This window comes from Chiloscyllium punctatum, chromosome 2 (assembly GCF_047496795.1).
Source record: "Chiloscyllium punctatum isolate Juve2018m chromosome 2, sChiPun1.3, whole genome shotgun sequence".
NCBI classification, from domain to species: domain Eukaryota; kingdom Metazoa; phylum Chordata; class Chondrichthyes; order Orectolobiformes; family Hemiscylliidae; genus Chiloscyllium; species Chiloscyllium punctatum.
In genome coordinates, this window is record NC_092740.1 from 12,251,402 (window position 1) to 12,268,949 (window position 17,548).

At 43.8% G+C, this 17,548-nt stretch overlaps 1 protein-coding gene across 3 annotated transcripts in view; it reads right to left on the minus strand.

Moving 5' to 3' along the window:
• The window catches only part of nim1ka (NIM1 serine/threonine protein kinase a), a 42,837-nt gene that overhangs the window by 14,725 nt on the left and 10,564 nt on the right, over window positions 1–17,548 (minus strand). Inside the window, exon 2 of one of the 3 annotated variants that reach the window (XM_072593565.1) lies at window positions 13,871–14,020. The exons of the other annotated variants lie outside the window; for them this stretch is intronic. The gene's annotated coding sequence lies outside the window, so the exon portion shown is untranslated. The remainder of the gene's footprint in view (window positions 1–13,870; window positions 14,021–17,548) is intronic. 3 annotated transcript variants of the gene reach the window in all.

A 17,548-nucleotide genomic window follows, 5' to 3' on the forward strand; every position in this document is an offset into this window, starting at 1 on the left:
GCCTACCCTGCTCCTAATCTGTTTCTAAGAAAATAACCATCCTTGTGCTCAGCATCTTTAATGTGGTAAAGGTGTCCCTCACAGGAGTGTTATCAGAGATTATTTAACACTGAACCACATCAGGTTTAGAGGGATTGGACGGAGAAGCAGAGTGTTGCATTGAGGAGTTGATTTTAGGAGCATTGTGAACTCTGTGTGTGTGTGCGTGCGAGAGAGTGGCAAAGGGATTTAAACCAATGAAGCTCAATAGACCAGAATTAGCGGAATGCAAGGTTTTGGAGGGTTGGGGGGAGGGGGGGTGGGGGGGGAGGTGAGAGGAAATTATAATGAGCTAGGAAATGAGGGCACCAAAAGTTTAGAATTCATCAATAAGAAGTGGTGAATGAAGTAGGCCATACAAACACTTATTTAATGAGCAGCACGTCACAGGCACTGACTACAAGGTTCTGGCTCAGAATGAAAGGGAAGCAACGACTCTATTTTCATACGTCTTTTACCTCCCGCTCAAATGCAGCTTCAGATTATCAGGGGCTGCCCTATTGAAAAGTTCACTTCTGCGAGTCCCTGACAGAGCGCACCAGCACATATACAGTAGAGTGTATGGCACCACATCATCTTATTTTGATCTACAGACTGAAAATGTGAGAAATGCTTTAAAAAGAACAGAAAACACTGTTTGATGATTTGGCAGAAGTGAAACAAGTCGCTGCACCTGAAACAATGTGATTTTAAAAATTCATTTAGAGGACGAGGGTGTCACTGGCTAGGCCAGCATTTATTGCCCATTATAATTGCTCAGATTCCATCACAGTCCATTACCTAAGTCTCTGGATCAAGAGTCTAATAATAATGCTAACTAGGCCATTGCCTTCATGAATGGATTTCATCAGGAAAGGAAGACCCTGGGGGTCCAACCAAGCAACCAATGAACTAAAGACTGATTGGAATATTGTGTGCAGTTCTGGTCTCCTTCCTATTGGAAAGATGTTGTGAAACTTGAAAGGGTTCAGAAAAGATCTACAAGGATGTTGCCAAGGTTGGAGGATTTTAGTTGTAGAGAGAGGCTGAACAGACTGGGGCTGTTTTCCCTGGAGCATCGGAGGCTGAGGGGTGACCTTATAGAGGTTTACAAAATTATGAGGGACATGGATAGGATAAATAGACAAAGTCTTTTCTTTGGGGGGGTGGGGGAGGGAGCCCAGAACTAGAGGCATAGGTTTAGGGTGAGAGGTGAAAGATATAAAAGAGACCTAAGGGGCAACGTTTTCATGCAGAGGGTGGTGCGTGGAATGAATGAGCTGCCAGAGGAAGTGGTGGAGGCTGGTACAATTGCAACATTTAAAAGGCATAGATTAGATTCCCTACAGTGTGGAAACAGGCCCTTCAACCCAACAAGTTCACACCAACCCTCCAAAGACTAACCCACCCCTCCCCTGACTAATGCACCTAACAACTATGACAATTTAGCACAGCCAATTCACCTGACCTGCACATCTTTGGATTGTGGGAGGAAACCGGAGTCACCAGACAAAACCCACGCAGACGTGGGGAGAATGTGCAAACTCCACCCACCTCGAGACTGGGATCAAACCTGTGACCTTGGTGCTGTGAGACGGCAGTGCTGACCACTGAGCCGCCATGCCACATATGGATGGGTATATGAATAGGAAGGGTTTGGAGGGATATGGGCCAGGTGCTGGCAGGTGGATCTAGATTGGGTTGGGATATCTGGTCAACATGGATAGGTTGGACCGAAGGGTCTGTTTCCGTGCTGTACTTCTCTATGACTCTATGAACTGCGGGTGCTATAAATCAGAAACTAAAACAGAAATTGCTGGAACAGCTCAGCAGGTCTGGCAGCATCTGTGGAGAAAAATCAGAGTTAACGTTTTGAGTCAGAAGTTCTGAGGACTGATCATCGTTGTGTGAATAGCATCGAGGTATCAAAGAATGGGCAAGGGGAATCCTTCCAATTTTGGCATTTTCGACAGAGCTGTATTGCTGTTTATCTTTTCTCTCTGCTCAAAATTTGGGTTTTATTTTTGCGTATCTGTGTTTGTTTGTGTCTGTGCCTGTGTGTGTGTATGTGTGGGGTTGGGGGAGGAAAAATTTCAGGTGCATAAATTAGTAATCCTGTTCTCTTATTGTTCACTTTTATTGTCATCTTAATCTCACATTTCGTCGAATCAATCCTCAGCTATCACAACCGGTCAACCACAGGATAGTTTCAGTGAAGGAGAATGTAGAGCTAACATCATTGCCTTTCAGTGTTTTTCTGACTTGGCTATGAAATTGTAGCTCCCCTATATGTTGTTACTGTGACACTCTTCAGTCTCAGAACACCTGCCCTTCAATAAACTTGCAGAGATGGAAGCCAAGGGTATCATCACTGCACTGGTCAACTTGAGATTCAAACTGTGGTGACATGGGTTCAGATCCCACTCTTTTTGATAGTTATCAGCTGTTAAACACATGGTAAGCACACACGATGCTGGAAAGCTACAGCCTAGGAGAGGCCCATTGTTCTTCTACTGGTTCTTAGATTACTTAGTGTGGAAACAGGCCCTTCGGCCCAACAAGTCCACACCAACTCGCCAAAGTGCAACCCACCCAGACCCATTCCCCTACATTTACCCCTTCACCTAACACTACGGGTAATTTAGCATGGTCAATTCATCTAACATGCACATTTTTGGACTGTGGGAGGAAACCGGAGCACCCGGAGGAAACCCACGCAGACACGGGGAGAATGTGCAAACTCCACACAGTCAGTCGCTTGAGGCGGGAATTGAACCCAGGTCTCTGGCCCTGTGAGGCAGCAGTGCTAACCACTGTGCCTCCGTTCCGTTGGAAGAGATACCTGATTGGTCCCACTACTTCTGCTGTGGCCCTGTGCTCCTTTTTTCATAAATTGTTTTATCAAGTGTGCGTTCCTTTTTAAAGTTATGATTAAAAACTGCCACCTCCACTCTCTCCTCGATCACCAAAGTACTACTGACCATCAGGGAGCTTGTGGTGCAGTGGTATTGTCACTGGGCTTATAAATCTGAACCCTGGGTTATTGTTCCAGTGATGTGAGTTCAAATCGCACCCCAGAAGAGAGTGAAATTGGAGTTAAATTAAAACAAAAATCTGGAATAAAAGTTGCCAGAGTAGTGACCATCGCTGGATTGTTGTGTAAAAACCCATCTGGTTCACTAATGCCCTTTAGAGAAGGAAATCTGTCATCCTCGTCTGGTCTGGTCTGTATGTGACTCCAGATCCACGGCAACATGGTTAACTCCTAACTGTCCTCTGGGCAATTAATCCTGGCCTTGCCTGTGATGCCCCCCATCCCATCAACAAACAAAAATAAATGATATGAAGTTTGAACATGACATTGACAAATTAGGATCTTAAATCTGAGCAAAGGATGTGAATTTAATAAATAAGTCACGAATGATGACTATGAAATGGTTAATATCCTCCTTGGCAGTCCCCTTGCTGACATATCTTGTTTGCATGGGTTTTGTTTTTGCCAGTAGAGCAAACTGCAATTAAAACTGCAATTAACACTTACCATTAATACCTTCTCCAACACCATTAGCGTTCCCTTTGTTTTTTGCTCTGGGGTACCTTTCCCATCTGTTCCACTTGCTCCACCACTCTTAATATTTCTACAGCATAAAACCTAACATTCTTCCAGTTCTTTTCAATTCCAAAGAAGAGTTATACTGGACATGCAACATTGACTTTGTTCCTTTCTTGACACATTCTGCCAAAGCTGCTTGTTTCTTTGGCACTTCCTATTTTTATTTCAGATTTCTAGCATCTGCAGCACTTTAGTTTTAATTTTGATATTAAAAGATCCCATCTGGTTCAGCAACTCCTGCTGTGGGTCTGGAGTCACATGTACAGTAGGTATAGGTGACGATGGCAAATGTCCTTCCCTAAAGGAAAATAATGAACTGATGTGGTTATAAAGTCACCATTAGTTTTATTTCAGATGTTGCTAAACTCAAATTCACCCTCTGCCATAGTGGGATTTAAACACACATCACCAGAACCTTAACCTGGCGTTCTACATTACTCGCATCACCATTGACACCAATGACATCACCATTTATCCACTGCCTGACACAACTTGCTGCCCCTTTCAGTTGTCAGTAGGATTCCACAGCTCCTGGCTGAGGTATTGAAGTTCACATTCGAAGTGAATCTGCTGATTTGATCTTGGCTGACCAGCTCCTTCATTTGTTGACGCTGATGGAGAGATTATTGTCTTTACACCATGCTACTAAGCACGCAATCTTTTTCCTGTATTCTGTCTCATCATTGTTTGAGAGCTGATCTACAACAGTGGTGTCATCAGCAAAATTTGTAAATGGAGTGGGGACAGAATTTGGCCACAAAGTCATGCGTGTATAAGAAGTACAGCAAGGGGCTGAGTTCATAGCCTTATAGGGCACCGGTGTTGAGGGTTATCATGGGGGAGGTTCTGTTGCCTATTCTTACTGATTGTGGTCTATGGGTCAGGATGTCGAGGATCTAGGTACAAAGTTCGAGGGGAGGCAAGACCTCGCCCGTGATCTTTTCGAGATGGGGTTGTTTGCAATTATGGTATTAAAGGTTGAACTGTAATCAATATGTAGGAGCCTGATGTAGGTATCCTTTTTATCCAGATGTTCCAGGGATGAGTGTAGGGCCAACGAGATGGCACCTGCTGTAGACCTGTAGGCAAATTGCAAAGGATCAAGGCAACATGGTAAGCTGGAGTTGATGTGAGCCATGAGTAACCTCGCTTCTGGATGTAGGTTTGCTCGCTGATCTGGAAGATTCATTTTCAGATGTTTCATCACGGTAACATCTTCAGTGAGTCTCCAGATGAAGCATTACTGATGATTCCTGCTTTCTATTTATATGTTTGGGATTCCTTGGATTGGTGATGTAATTTCCTGTGGTGATGTCATTTCCTATAGAGATGTGATTTCCTGTTCTTTTTCTCAGGAGGTAGTAAATGGGGTCCCGGTCAATGTGTTTGTTGATAAGAGTTCTGGTTGGAATGCCATGCTTCTTGGAATTCTCATGTGTGTCTCTGTTTGGGTTGTCCTAGGATGGTTGTGTTGTCCCAGTCAAAGTGGTGTCCTTCCTCATCCATATGTAAGGATACTAGTGAGAGAGGGTCATGTCTTTTTGTGGCTAGTTGGTGTTCATATATCCTGGGGGCTAGTTTTCTGCCTGTTTGTCCAATGTAGTGTTTGTTACAGTCCTTGCATGGTATTTTGTAAATGACATTAGTTTTGCTTGTTGTCTGTATAGAGTCTTTCAAGTTCATTAGTTGCTGTTTTAGTGTGTTGGTTGGTTTGTGGGCTACCATGATGCCAAGGGGTCTGAGTAGTCTGGCAGTCATTTCTGAGATGCCTTTGATGTAGGGGAGAGTGGCTAGGGTTTCTGGACGTGTTTTGTCTGCCTGTTTGGATTTGTTGCTGAGAGGTCAGCGGACTCGATTCATTGGGTACCCATTCTTTTTGAATGCACTGTATGGATGATTTTCCTCTGTCTGCATAGTTCCTCTGTGCTGCAGTGTGTGGTGGCAATGATGTTCTGATGCAGCTTCATTTGTGGGTGTTGGGCTGATTGCTTCTGTAGTTCAATATTTGGTCCGTATGTGTTGTTTCCCTGTGGACACTGGTTTGAAGTTCTCCATTGGCTGTTCACTCTACTGTGACATCTAGGAATGGCAGTTTGTTGTTGTTTTCCTCCTCTTTAGTGAATTTTATGCCAATAAGGGTATTATTGATGGTCTTGAAGGCTTCCTCTAATTTGTTTCATTGATGATAAAGGTAGCAGACCTAGAGTTTGTTTGAGTCTCTGCATTACTGCCTCTGTTAAGAATCCTGATATCGGAGATCCCATGGGTGTTCTGTTGGTTCGTCGGTAGGTTTTGTTGTTGAAGGGGAAGTGGGTGGTAAGGCATAAGTCCACTAGCTTTACAATACTGTCCTTAGTGATGAAGGTAGTGGTGTTTGGTGTATATGTCTTTGGGTCTTCTAATAGTGTAGTCAGTGTTTCTTGGCTAGGTTGATGTTGATTGATGTGAACAGGGCTATTACATCAAACATGTTGAGAAGTGTTGTGCTGGAAAAACTCAGCAGGCCAGGCAGCATCCGAGGAGCAGGAGAATCGACGTTTCAGGCATTCAGCATCTGATGTCTCCAACATCTACAGTCCTCACTTTCTCCTATTACATCAAAGGAGACCATTATTTTGTCCTCTTCTATCTTGGTGTCTTTGATGGTCTTCAGGAATTCTTGGGTGAAGTGGATGGAGTGGTGTGAGTCTTCTACTAAGTATTTTAGTCTTTGGTGTAACTCCTTGGCTAATCTGTCAGGTAGCGAGACTATGGGTCTGAGGGGGGCTCCTGGTTTGTAAATTTTGGGTAATCCATAGAAACGTGGTGTGTTGGATCTGTCTGGTTTCATCTTTTGGAAGTCGGTCTTATTTATTTCTTCAGACTTCTGAAGTGTTTTGAGTAGAGCTGTGATTCGGTTCTCTAGTTGTGGAGTCGGGTCTATCGCCACCTGTTGGTAAGTGTCGGTATCTGTAAGTAGTGCGTTCGCTTTTTCAATGGTGTCTCTTTGATTTAAAATGACTGTCAAGCATCCTTTGTCTGCAGGTAAGATAAAAATGTTTTTTTTGGTCTTTCTAGTGCTTTCCTTTCTTGTGTATTGAATTTCCTTCCTTTTTCCTGTTTAACGTTAGTGCAACTACCTGTCTGATGGCTTGTTGGGTTTCTTCTGTGAGTTGGTTGTCTTTCAGTGTTGTTTCTAAGGTTGCTAAAATATCTTTCTTGTCTGCATCCTGGAAGTTGTAATTTAATCCTCTTACTAAGACGAACTTTTCAGTGTGTGTTAAGGGTCGGTCTGATAAGTTTTTTATCCATGCTTCTGTGCTGTCAGTGTTGTTATTTTGTGTAAGTTTGTCTAGTTTTTTCTGCAGGTCTGGTTTTTTCATTTTCTGTGTTTGTCGCTGTGTAATATCTATGGCTTGTTGTACTGTGTCTTTCCATTCATGGGCTGTTGCATGGGTGAGTAATCACTCCGTAATTCGGGAAGGTCAGAGCCACCGGGCAGGAGTCATTGAGGCTTATTGCATGATTTTTCTTTGGCAGCGGGATGATGGTGGTCTTCTTGAAGCAGACAGGATTTCACATTGTAGTAAGTTGACTTGCTAAGTTTCTCCAGCAATTTCTGCTTTTGTTGTCGATAAAGAGAGATTGTTCCCATTGTGGATGGATTGAGAACCAAAAGGTACTGTTGGTAAAGGAGGCAACATAAACATAAGGGGAAACCTTTTCAAGCAGGGAGTAGTTAGGGTCTGGAATGTACTGTCTGAGAGTGTGGAGGAGACAGGTTCACTCGAGTAGTTAGGGTCTGGAATGTACTGTCTGAGAGTGTGAGGGAGGCAGATGCACACAATCTTTCTAATTGGTATTAGTTTGCTAGTAAGAACGCACTGGGCTCCAGGAATTAGGCTGGAGAATGACACTAAGGGAATGCAATTCAGGGTCAGTACAGCCATGCCAGGCTGAATGTTGACAGCGCATGATGAGACAATTCTAGGTCAAGAACTAGACTGGTCTATATAATCTATTCTCAGAATCTAACATTGACGGCCCTGGAATATGCTGTTAATTGAATGACACCCTGTTCGAGACCGATCTATCATCTCGGAGGAGACTGTTCATAGCGTTTTAACCAGAGCCTGGTCAAGTTGCTGTCAATTCCCCTCCCCTTCGTCTTCCAGCAATATGAAGCTTCACATTCTGTTAGCCTTGGTGATTCTTTTCGTACCTGGCACTCACATTTTAATGATCAGTTTACATTGACAGGCTGAGTCTCTCCAAACCCTGCCGTTTAACTTTTTGTGACCTCACACACACACACACACACATTAGAATGAAACAGCCAAAGTTTTCCCCTCCAGTTTAATCTATCTATGTCTCTTTGTCATTTTATGGTCCAATCTACAACAATGCTCTTTCAACCGCACAACCTTGGTGCTTTCAGTACATTTTGTTATGCAGTCCTCTATCTAGGTGATGGACAGTTGACAGCCTCTCACAGCCCCTTGTGGGCTATCAAGGATATCCTCATCACCACCTTTCCCAATAACTTTGTCCATCGCTGTCCAAAACCAGCTCCTCCACATCATTTACCTATAATTACAAGGCCTGGCAAACCTACAATCCACACCACTCCTTTTCCACAAGGTCTACATTCTACATGTGAGACTTTACTGAATTCCCTTCAAAAGCCAGCATCAATTAAATTATTTCAATCAGTAATCAATCAATTAAAGCCGTTTTCTGTGTCTGGTGCCTCAGCTAACTAATCTGATTTACCGTCAGAGGAAGTAAGTATTGTCCCAACCCTTTACAAATCCGTGTTGTTCTCAATAATGAGCTCAAATTTCTCAAGTGTTCAGTCAGCTGGAGCTTAATCACAGGTTCGAGCTGCAGGCATCACGCTAACAGGTCTATCTGTTCCTGCTTTAACTCGAGGCAAAACTCTAGACGTATGCCTCACCTTCCACCATGGGGACCCTCCAATCCCATGGCATCAATGTGGATTTCACCAGTTTCCTCATTTCCCCTCCCCCCCCACCTTTTCCCAGTTCCAGCTCAGCACCATCCTCATGACCTGTCCCACCTGTCAGTTTTCCTTCCCACCTATCAGCTTCACCCTCCCCTCTGACCTATCACAATTACCCCCACCTCCATCCACCTACTGCGCACTCAGCTACCTTCCCCCCAGGCCCACCCCCGGCTCATTTATCTCTCCACCCCTGAGGCTCCCAGCCTCATTCCTGATGAAGGGCTTTTGCCTGAAACATCAGTTTTCCTGCTCCTCGGATGCTGCCTGACCTGCTGTGCTTTTCCAGCACCACGGTCTCAACTCCTGCTTTAATTCTATCTCTCAGCTTCATTGAACTGCACAATAAGTGTTTATTGATCTTTAGTCATTCATGGGATGTGTCCCACTCCCTAACTACCCTTTATTGCTGGGCCACTTTCAGAGGGCAGTTCACAGTCAATCAGGGACCCTCTTGTGGTGTAAAGGTAGAATCCCTAACCCCTAAACCAAAAGGCCTTGGTCCAAGTCCAACCTGCTTCAGGAGTGTGTAATATCACCTCAGAACTGGTTGATTAGAAAAAAAATAGGTCAAATCTTTTAAAAATTCAAGCAGCCATGATCCTATTAAATGATAGAACAGGCTTAGGGCGCCAAATGGCCGACTCCTGTTCCAAATTCTTATGGCCTTATTTCATGAACGTGGCTTTCAAGTCATCTGCAATCAGACCAGGTAAGCACAGCAGATTTCCTTCCCCGTGGGGCTTTAGTAAAGATATTTTCAAATCAACCTGTTCAGAGATCTTGGAGCAGGTGGGACTTGAATCTGGGTTTTCTGGCTCAGAGGCAGGGACACTACCACTGCACCATAACAGCCCAAATAAGGGTATTAGTGGACCCAACAGGATTTTTTGCACCACTCAATGATGAGTTCATGATCCAGAATAATGGCTAAATCGTATATAGTTCTCAAACTTACTTCCTTTCAAACCTCGAGATGGGATCCATCCAATCCTGGGAATTTACCAGTCATTAAGACCACTATTATTTCCCAGGGACTTATTCCCAGGAATATCAGGATAATGATCCATTACTTCAACCATGAAGACTGACACATAGTTATTACTGAAATCCTTTGATCATCTTAAATATCTTCACCAGATCGCTACTCTCATTCACAGTCAAGTAGCAAGCTAATTAGCTCCTTTTACTTTGCAGGTTGAACTATAAATGGAAGCAAATCCATGAGTAACTTTCAAAAGGAATTTAAGTATATGCTACAGATCTTTGAAAAAGGGCTGTTTGTTGTTTTGTAAAGCAGAGGAGCTGGGTTCAAGTCTCAGCCGCCCTGGCTGTGTGCCAGAACAGGTTGATTTGAAAATGTTTTGCTTCGGTCCATTATGCTTCTGTGCACGCTTGGAAAAAGCTCTTTCCCCATCGGCCATGAAAACAACCTTTCACAGATAATTTCAAATCACTCTGCTCAGAGATGTTATTACGCAGTTCTGGAGTAGGTGGGACTTAAAACTGGGTCCCCTTTATAAACAAAAAAGCTACCAGGGTCAATTGGCAAGTTTTCAAGAAGTCAGCAGTGAGCCCATGAGCCAAATGGTATTGTGTGTGGTATGGTTTGATAAAACACAATATGGAGGGGCCGCTGTTGGACTGGGGAGGACAAAGTTAAAAATCAAACAACACCAGGTTATGGTCCAGCAGGTTTATTTGGAAGCACTAGCTTTCAGAGTGCTGCTCCTTCATCAGGTGGTTGTGAAGCAGGACCATAAGACACAGAATTTATAGCAAAAGATTACATTTTTTAGAATGGGTTGCAGGTTTCGGTTGCAGGTTCATGAACCGAAATCTGCAACTCATTCTACAAGATGAAAGACTCAACAGCAATCTATATTGCTGTGTTCAATATATTGTTTCAGTTGCATGACACTGTGATCTTTTGCTGTAAATTCTGTGTCTTATGATCCTACTCCACAGCTACCTGATGAAGGAGCAGTGCTCCGAAAGCTAGTGCATCCAAATAAACCTGTTGGACTGTACCCTGGTGTTGTGTGGTTTTTAACTTTGATAAAACCATGTGAGAGCAGAGCTTATGGATCATTCCTCAAACCTTTTAAATAATGCAGGATGAGTTATTAATTATTAGCATGCTGCAGTTTCAGGTGTACATGCCTCTCACAAAGAGCCAGTTACAGTCTGTTTCCAGGCATAGTCAAGGCTATGGTTGATTTCTTTTTGCCATCACAATGTTGGGGTTGAGTCACCAACTGTTCAGTCTGTGCTTGCTGCATCACTGTTCAGGCTGACTAAAGAACCAGTGAGTGTAATAATGGACTCTCCCCAGTGTCTCTCCATATTTTGACATTAGGAGGGACAGCAGACTTCAGACTGGAGCTTCAACTCTCCCAGGAAATACTAAAAAACCTAAATCATTTCATTCTAAAGAACAGGAAGCCACGGCATGAAGTCAGAGACAACTCAAAGGTTATGGAGAGGTTCAATAGGGCACAAAGTTGAGAATTGTTATCAGAGAAACCAGAATGAGAGACAGCCACAAATAAATTCCAAATCCATGAACATTTCCATCTGGAAGGACAAGGGCAGCAGATACATGGGAACATCACCCCCTGCAAGTTCCCCTCCAAGTCACTCACCATCCTGACTCAGAAATACATTGCCAGTCCTTCACTGTCACTGGTTGAAAATAGTTCTTTCATGAAACATAGACTTCACTCGCAAAGCCAACATCCCTGCTGGGCCATTTACAGGACAGTTAAAAGTCAACCACTATGGTTTAGGTCTGGAGTCATGTGTAGGCCAGACCAGGTAAGGATGGCAGAATTCCCTTCCTGAAGGGCATTAGTGAACCAGATGGATTTTGTTTCCAGTAATAATTTTTAATGGTAGTTTCTATAAATGTGCGAAGACAGAAAGATTAGTTACGACAAATGTAAGTCTCTTCCAGTCAGAAATTATAATGAGGAACAAAGAAATGGCAGAAGAATTGAACACATATTTTGGTTGTGTCTTCATAAAAGTGAGCACCAGTAAACTTGCAGAAATTAAGGAACTGAGGGTCTAGTGAGAGTGTGGAATTGAAGCATGGATTGAGAACTGGTTGACAGAAAGAATAAATTGATCTTTTTCCAAGTAGGGTACTACAGGAATCAGTGCTTGGACCCCAGCTATTCATAATATATAATGAATGACCAAATGGATAAGGGAACCAAATGTAATATTTCTAAGTTTACTGATGAGGCTAAACTGGGGTGGGATTGTGTATTGTAAGGTGGATGCAAGAAGGCTTCAAGGTAAACTAGACAAATTGAGTGTGTGAGCAAACATATGACAGATGCAGTAGAAGTAAAGGTAAAGTCACCATATTCTTATCATACCATGGGGATGCTTTCATTGGAAGGAGATGATCTGGTGGTGGGTTAACTTGAGAGTCACCACTTTGAGAAGGAGAATCCTCTATGGTAACCTCTATGCAGGAATTGAACCCATGCTGTTAGTATCACTCTGCATCACACACTGGCCATCTAGCTAGTTGAGCTAACCAACTCCCAAGAGATACAGTACATGACTAAATGTGAAGTTATACACTTCATATTAAGGGATTTGGGTGTCGTTGTACACCAGTCAATGAAAGCAAACAGGCAGGTGCAACAAGCAATTAGGAAGGCAAATAGTACGTTGGTCTTTATTGCAAGAGGGTTTGAGTTCAAAAACAGGGATGTCTTACTGCATTTATACAGGGAGGAGAAAGTGAGGACTGCAGATGCTGGAGATCAGAGTCGAGAGTGTGGTGCTGGAAAAGCACAGCAGGTCAGGCAGCATCCGAGGAGCAGGAGAATCGACGTTTCGGGCATAAGCCCTTCATCATGAACACAGGGAATGGGTGAGACCACAGCTGGACTATTGTATATAGTTTTGCTCTTTCTACCTAAGAAAGGATATACTTACCATTGAGGGAGTGTAGGGGATGTTTGCTCAGCTAATTACCAGGGATGGCAGGATTGTTGTGTGAGGAGAGATAGTTCACCTGGGTCTGCATTCATTAGAGTTTAGAAGGATGAAGGGGAATCTGATTGAAGCATACAAAATCCAAACAGGGTTGAACAGACTAGATGTAGAGAATATAGTCTCATGTTATGGGACAGACCATTTTGGACAGAGATTAGTAAAGATTTCTTCACTGAAAGGATTGGTGAATCTGTGGAATTATTTACCACAGAAGACTGTGGAGGCCAAGACACTGAATATATTCAAGAAAGAGATAGATACTTTGTTAGATTTTAAAGGCATTAAGGGAAAGTGGGAATATGTTATTGAGATCGAGGATCAGCCATGAAAACAGGACAGATTTGAAGGGCTAAATGGCTGATTCTGCTCCTAGGTTCTAAGTTTCATCGCACCATTATGGAGATGAGCGCCAATTCCTGATGTAGTAATAACTGGACAGAAATACCACCAGCAGCTCTGGTGAGGTTTGAATCAGTGTTCCCAGAATATAATCTCCAGCCTTTGGAATATGGGTTCAGTGACACTGCTGCTACATCATTACTTCCTCAGGAAAATGGTTAAATGTTTGATGGGGACAGTGTGTAGGGTGCTTTACTCTGTATCTAACCCTATTCTATCCCTGTCTCTATGAGTGTTTAATGGGGACAGTGCAGAGGGAGCTTTACTCTGTATCTAACCCTATTCTATCCCTGTCTCTATGAGTGTTTAATGGGGACAGTGCAGAGGGAGCTTTACTCTGTATCTAACCCTATTCTATCCCTGTCTCTATGAGTGTTTAATGGGGACAGTGCAGAGGGAGCTTTACTCTGTATCTAACCCCTTTCCTCCCCTGTCCCTATGAGTGTTTGATGGGGATAGTGTAGAGGGATCTTTACTCTGTATCTAACCCCGTGCTCTCCCTGTCCTGGGAGTGTTTGATGGGGAACAGTGTAGAAGCAGCTTTACTCTGTATCTAACCCCGTGCTCTCCCTGTCCTGGGAGTGTTTGATGGGGAACAGTGTAGAAGCAGCTTTACTCTGTATCTAACCCCGTGCTGTCCCTGTCCTGGGAGTGTTTGATGGGGACATGGTTACCATGAACAGAAATGCATTCTCCCACTCTGCTCCAAAATTCGGTCAACAAACACATAACACTCTCAATACCCTCACATTTTACACACCGAATTAGGAGATTGAAAGGATTAGAAAGATTTTGTTTAAGAAATTAAGCTTAATATTTACCTTTGTTGGCCGATTCCTCTTACTAATCTGCTCTCCACACAGATTAAACTGCAGTGGATTAATGCGCACACTGCACACAGCACAAGAATCATCATCACCTAGACAACCATCAGGAAGTGTAGCTATTAATCCGCTCCAACCATGTTGTGCCTGACACCAAAACACAGCACACAATAAAAACGAGCAGAGAGAGAGAAAGAGCACAACAGAATGAGACAGAGAAAGAATAAGTGTGTGAGAAAGAAATATCAGAGTGATAGAGATAAGAAAGAGACAAAATAAGACTGAGTCAGGGACAGAACAAGAGAGAGCAAGAGGTATATAGGTAGAGAATGCGTGAGACAGAGAGAGACAGACAGATAGAATGAGAGAGAAAATGAGAGAGAGAGAGCACTAGAGAGAGAATGAAAGATAGAGAATACGAGAGAGAAAAATGAGACATAGAAAACGAGACAGAGAGAGAAAATGAGAGAGAGGGAGAGAGAGAGAGAGAGAAAGAGAGAGAACGAGACAAGAGAAAATGAGCAGGAACAGGACAGCAATAGCTAGAGAGAGAAAGAGAGTGAGAGAGAGAGACAAGAGAGACCACAAGCAAAGGAGATGGCGAGAGAGAGAATGAGAGATACGGTCATACAAATGTACAGCATAAAAACAGAAACTTTGGTCCAAATCATCCGTGCTGACCAGATATCCTAGAGAAATCTAGTCCCATTTGTTAGCACTTGGCCCATATCCCTCTTAAACCCTTCCTATTCATAAACCATTCAGATTCTTTTTAAATGTTGTAATTGTACCAGCCTCCACCAGCTCCTCTGGCAGCTCATTCCATACATGTACCACCCTCTGCGTGAAAAAGTTGCTGCTTAGGTTCCTTTTGAATCTTTCCCCTCTCACCCTAAACCTATGCCCAGTAGTTTTGCACTCCCCCAGCCTGGCAAAAGACCTTGTCTATTTACCCTATCCATGCCCTTGATAGAGAATGAGAAAGAGATACCTAGAAAGAGAAAATGAAAGAGTGAGATTGACCGAGAGCAAGGGACAGAGAGACAGCGCGAAGGTGAATGAGATACGGTGAGAGAGCCAAGAAAACGAGAGAGATATAATGAGGCAGAAGGATTTAGTGGGTTGGTCAAATAAACTGAACTGAGACTGTTTTAGCAGCTGCTGGGCCTCAAAGGGAAACAAAGCCTAGGCTAATCTGAACAACTGGTCCCCTCATCCTAAATCAGAGCAAGTCCCATTCACCAACCCATGCTCACTAACCCACACTGACTCCCAGAAAAGTCAGGGCTAATTTAAAAATTTCATCTTCATTTTCAAATCCCTTCATATACTCAACCAACGCTTTCTACCTCTGTAACTTATTCCAGCCCCACCACCCTCTGAGATCTCTGTCAAATTTGGCCTCCGTCAAGTTTCATTGCTGGCTGCACGTTCAGTTGCTGGGCCCCAAGCTCTGGAATTCCCTCCCTAAACCTCTCCACCTCTCGCTCTCTACCTTTAAGACATGCTTTGTGATTAAGCTCTCGGTTGCCTATCTTCATATTCCTTTATATTTCTCAGGTTTGTTTTTTTTTGGGAGGAAGGGAGTTGGGAAGAAGAGAAGGAGGTGAAGGCGTTGGAATGAAGGTACTAGATTTGGGGTGCCAACATGAGTGAACGTTTCTTTGGTGCTTTCTTGATCTCAGGATTTCCCAAAGAGTGTTGCCACACATTAAGCATGTCTGAAGACAGACACAGAAAAAAAGAATTGGTGTTATGGGCAGAGGGAAAGATGGGGATTAGACTCTGTCCACAGGGTACTCTGTTGATGATCCTTTTAGCTTGTCAGGACTTGCTGCTCCTCCATCTTCCTTCAAATCCCAGGTACCTCTCACTTACAGGAAGCGCGGGACAACTTCTTCACAACTTATCAAGCCTCCGACTTATTGGATGAAAGCCATAAGCTTACATTGATGAATGGGGGCATTCTTCAGGCTCGAGGCATGTGTTTCTTTTCCTGCAGAAGAAAGGACAGCACATTCCTTTCCAGGGCTTGGGAAGGCTTTTCTCACCAAACATGCACATCCACAAACAGTTCAGCTCCCTGCGAGCCAATCACTTCATTATTGACAAGCAGAAGGTCTCTGTCACTGACAACTGGTCACCATTTCACAGGTCAATCAGCTACTTGTCGCTCGTCAATTCTCCCTTCATTTACCAACTCCCATTGGCCCAGCTTGTCTCCAGTAACCTCCTCCACTGCTTAAATGAGCAGCAACGTAAACAGTACCTATAATCAGGCTCAGATAACTTAATTTCAAAAGGTTTGGGGTGGCATGGTGGCTCACTGCTGCATCACAGCGCTAGGGACCCAGGTTCAATTCCAGCCTCAAGCAACTGTCTGTGTGGAGTTTGCACATTCTCCCCGTGTCTGCGTGGGTTTCCTCCCACAGTCCAAAAGATGTGCAGGTCAGGTGAATTGGCCATGCTGAATTGCCCATAGTGTTAGGTGCATTAGTTAGAGGGAAATGGGCTGGGGTGGGTTACTCTTTGGAGGGTCGGTGTGGACTGTTGGGCTGAAGGGCCTGTTTCCACACTGTAGGGAATCTAATCTAAACAAGCCTTGTTTATAAAACAGTACTTTCCCCATTTCAGTTCCCAATCAAATGCACAGAAAAATGTTTAAAAATATGAATTTTATATTGATCTGGCCTATGGTTCAGTGGTTAGCACTTCTGCCTCATAGTGCAAGGGCCCCATGTTCGATTCCACCCTCAGGCAACTGTGACTGTGTGGAGTTTGCACATTCTCCCCGTGTCTGCGTGGGTTTCCTCCGGGTGCTCCAGTTTTCTCCCACAGACCAAAGATGTGCAGGTCAGGTAGATTGGCCATGAGGGATGCAGGGTTACAGGGATAGGTTGAGGGACTGGGTCTGGGTGCAATGCTCTCCGGAGGGTCCCTGAGCCAGCTTCCACAATGTCAGGATTCTATGATACATGTGACTCCAGACCACAGAAATGTAGTTGACTTTCCCTCTGAGCTGGATCAGCAAGTTACTCAACTTTGCAACCAGCCAGTGACACCTACATCTCCTCAGTGAATGAAAAGAGAGTGGAGTTCACAATTAATCGTTCCCAAATGCTTCAGTAATGACCTTTGGACACATCGGTGTTTCTCCTGATTTCCAAAACATCTGGCTCCTTCACTAGCAAGGTTTTTGTCCTTATTGGACAATCTCTGATTCCTCTTGGGGATGGTCATGTGATGTGGTGGATAATATCACTGTTCTAGAGCCAGAAACACTGTTCAAGTTCCACTCCACGCTTCCCTACAGGCCTGAGGTTCCTTCTGTTCCTGGGGATCCTTCACACTGGAGCTTAAATTACTAAACATCTAAACAATTCTTGGTCACAGTGGCAGAGGAAATGGTTAGGCAATGATTTTTGAAATGATACCCACCAATCCTGAGCTCACTGAGCTACACTGCCTCCTGGTCCATCAGCTCCTCGGATTTTAAATTCTCATCCTTGTTTTTTGCCCTTCTTTGCCTCATTCAACCTAATAACCTTCTCAGATCTCTGTACCCCTCCAATTCTGGCCTCTTAACTGTCCCCAACTTTAATCACTCTGTTGTTGGTGGTCACGTTTCCTAGGCCCCAGACTCCATAATTCCCTCCTTAAAACTCTCCACCTCAC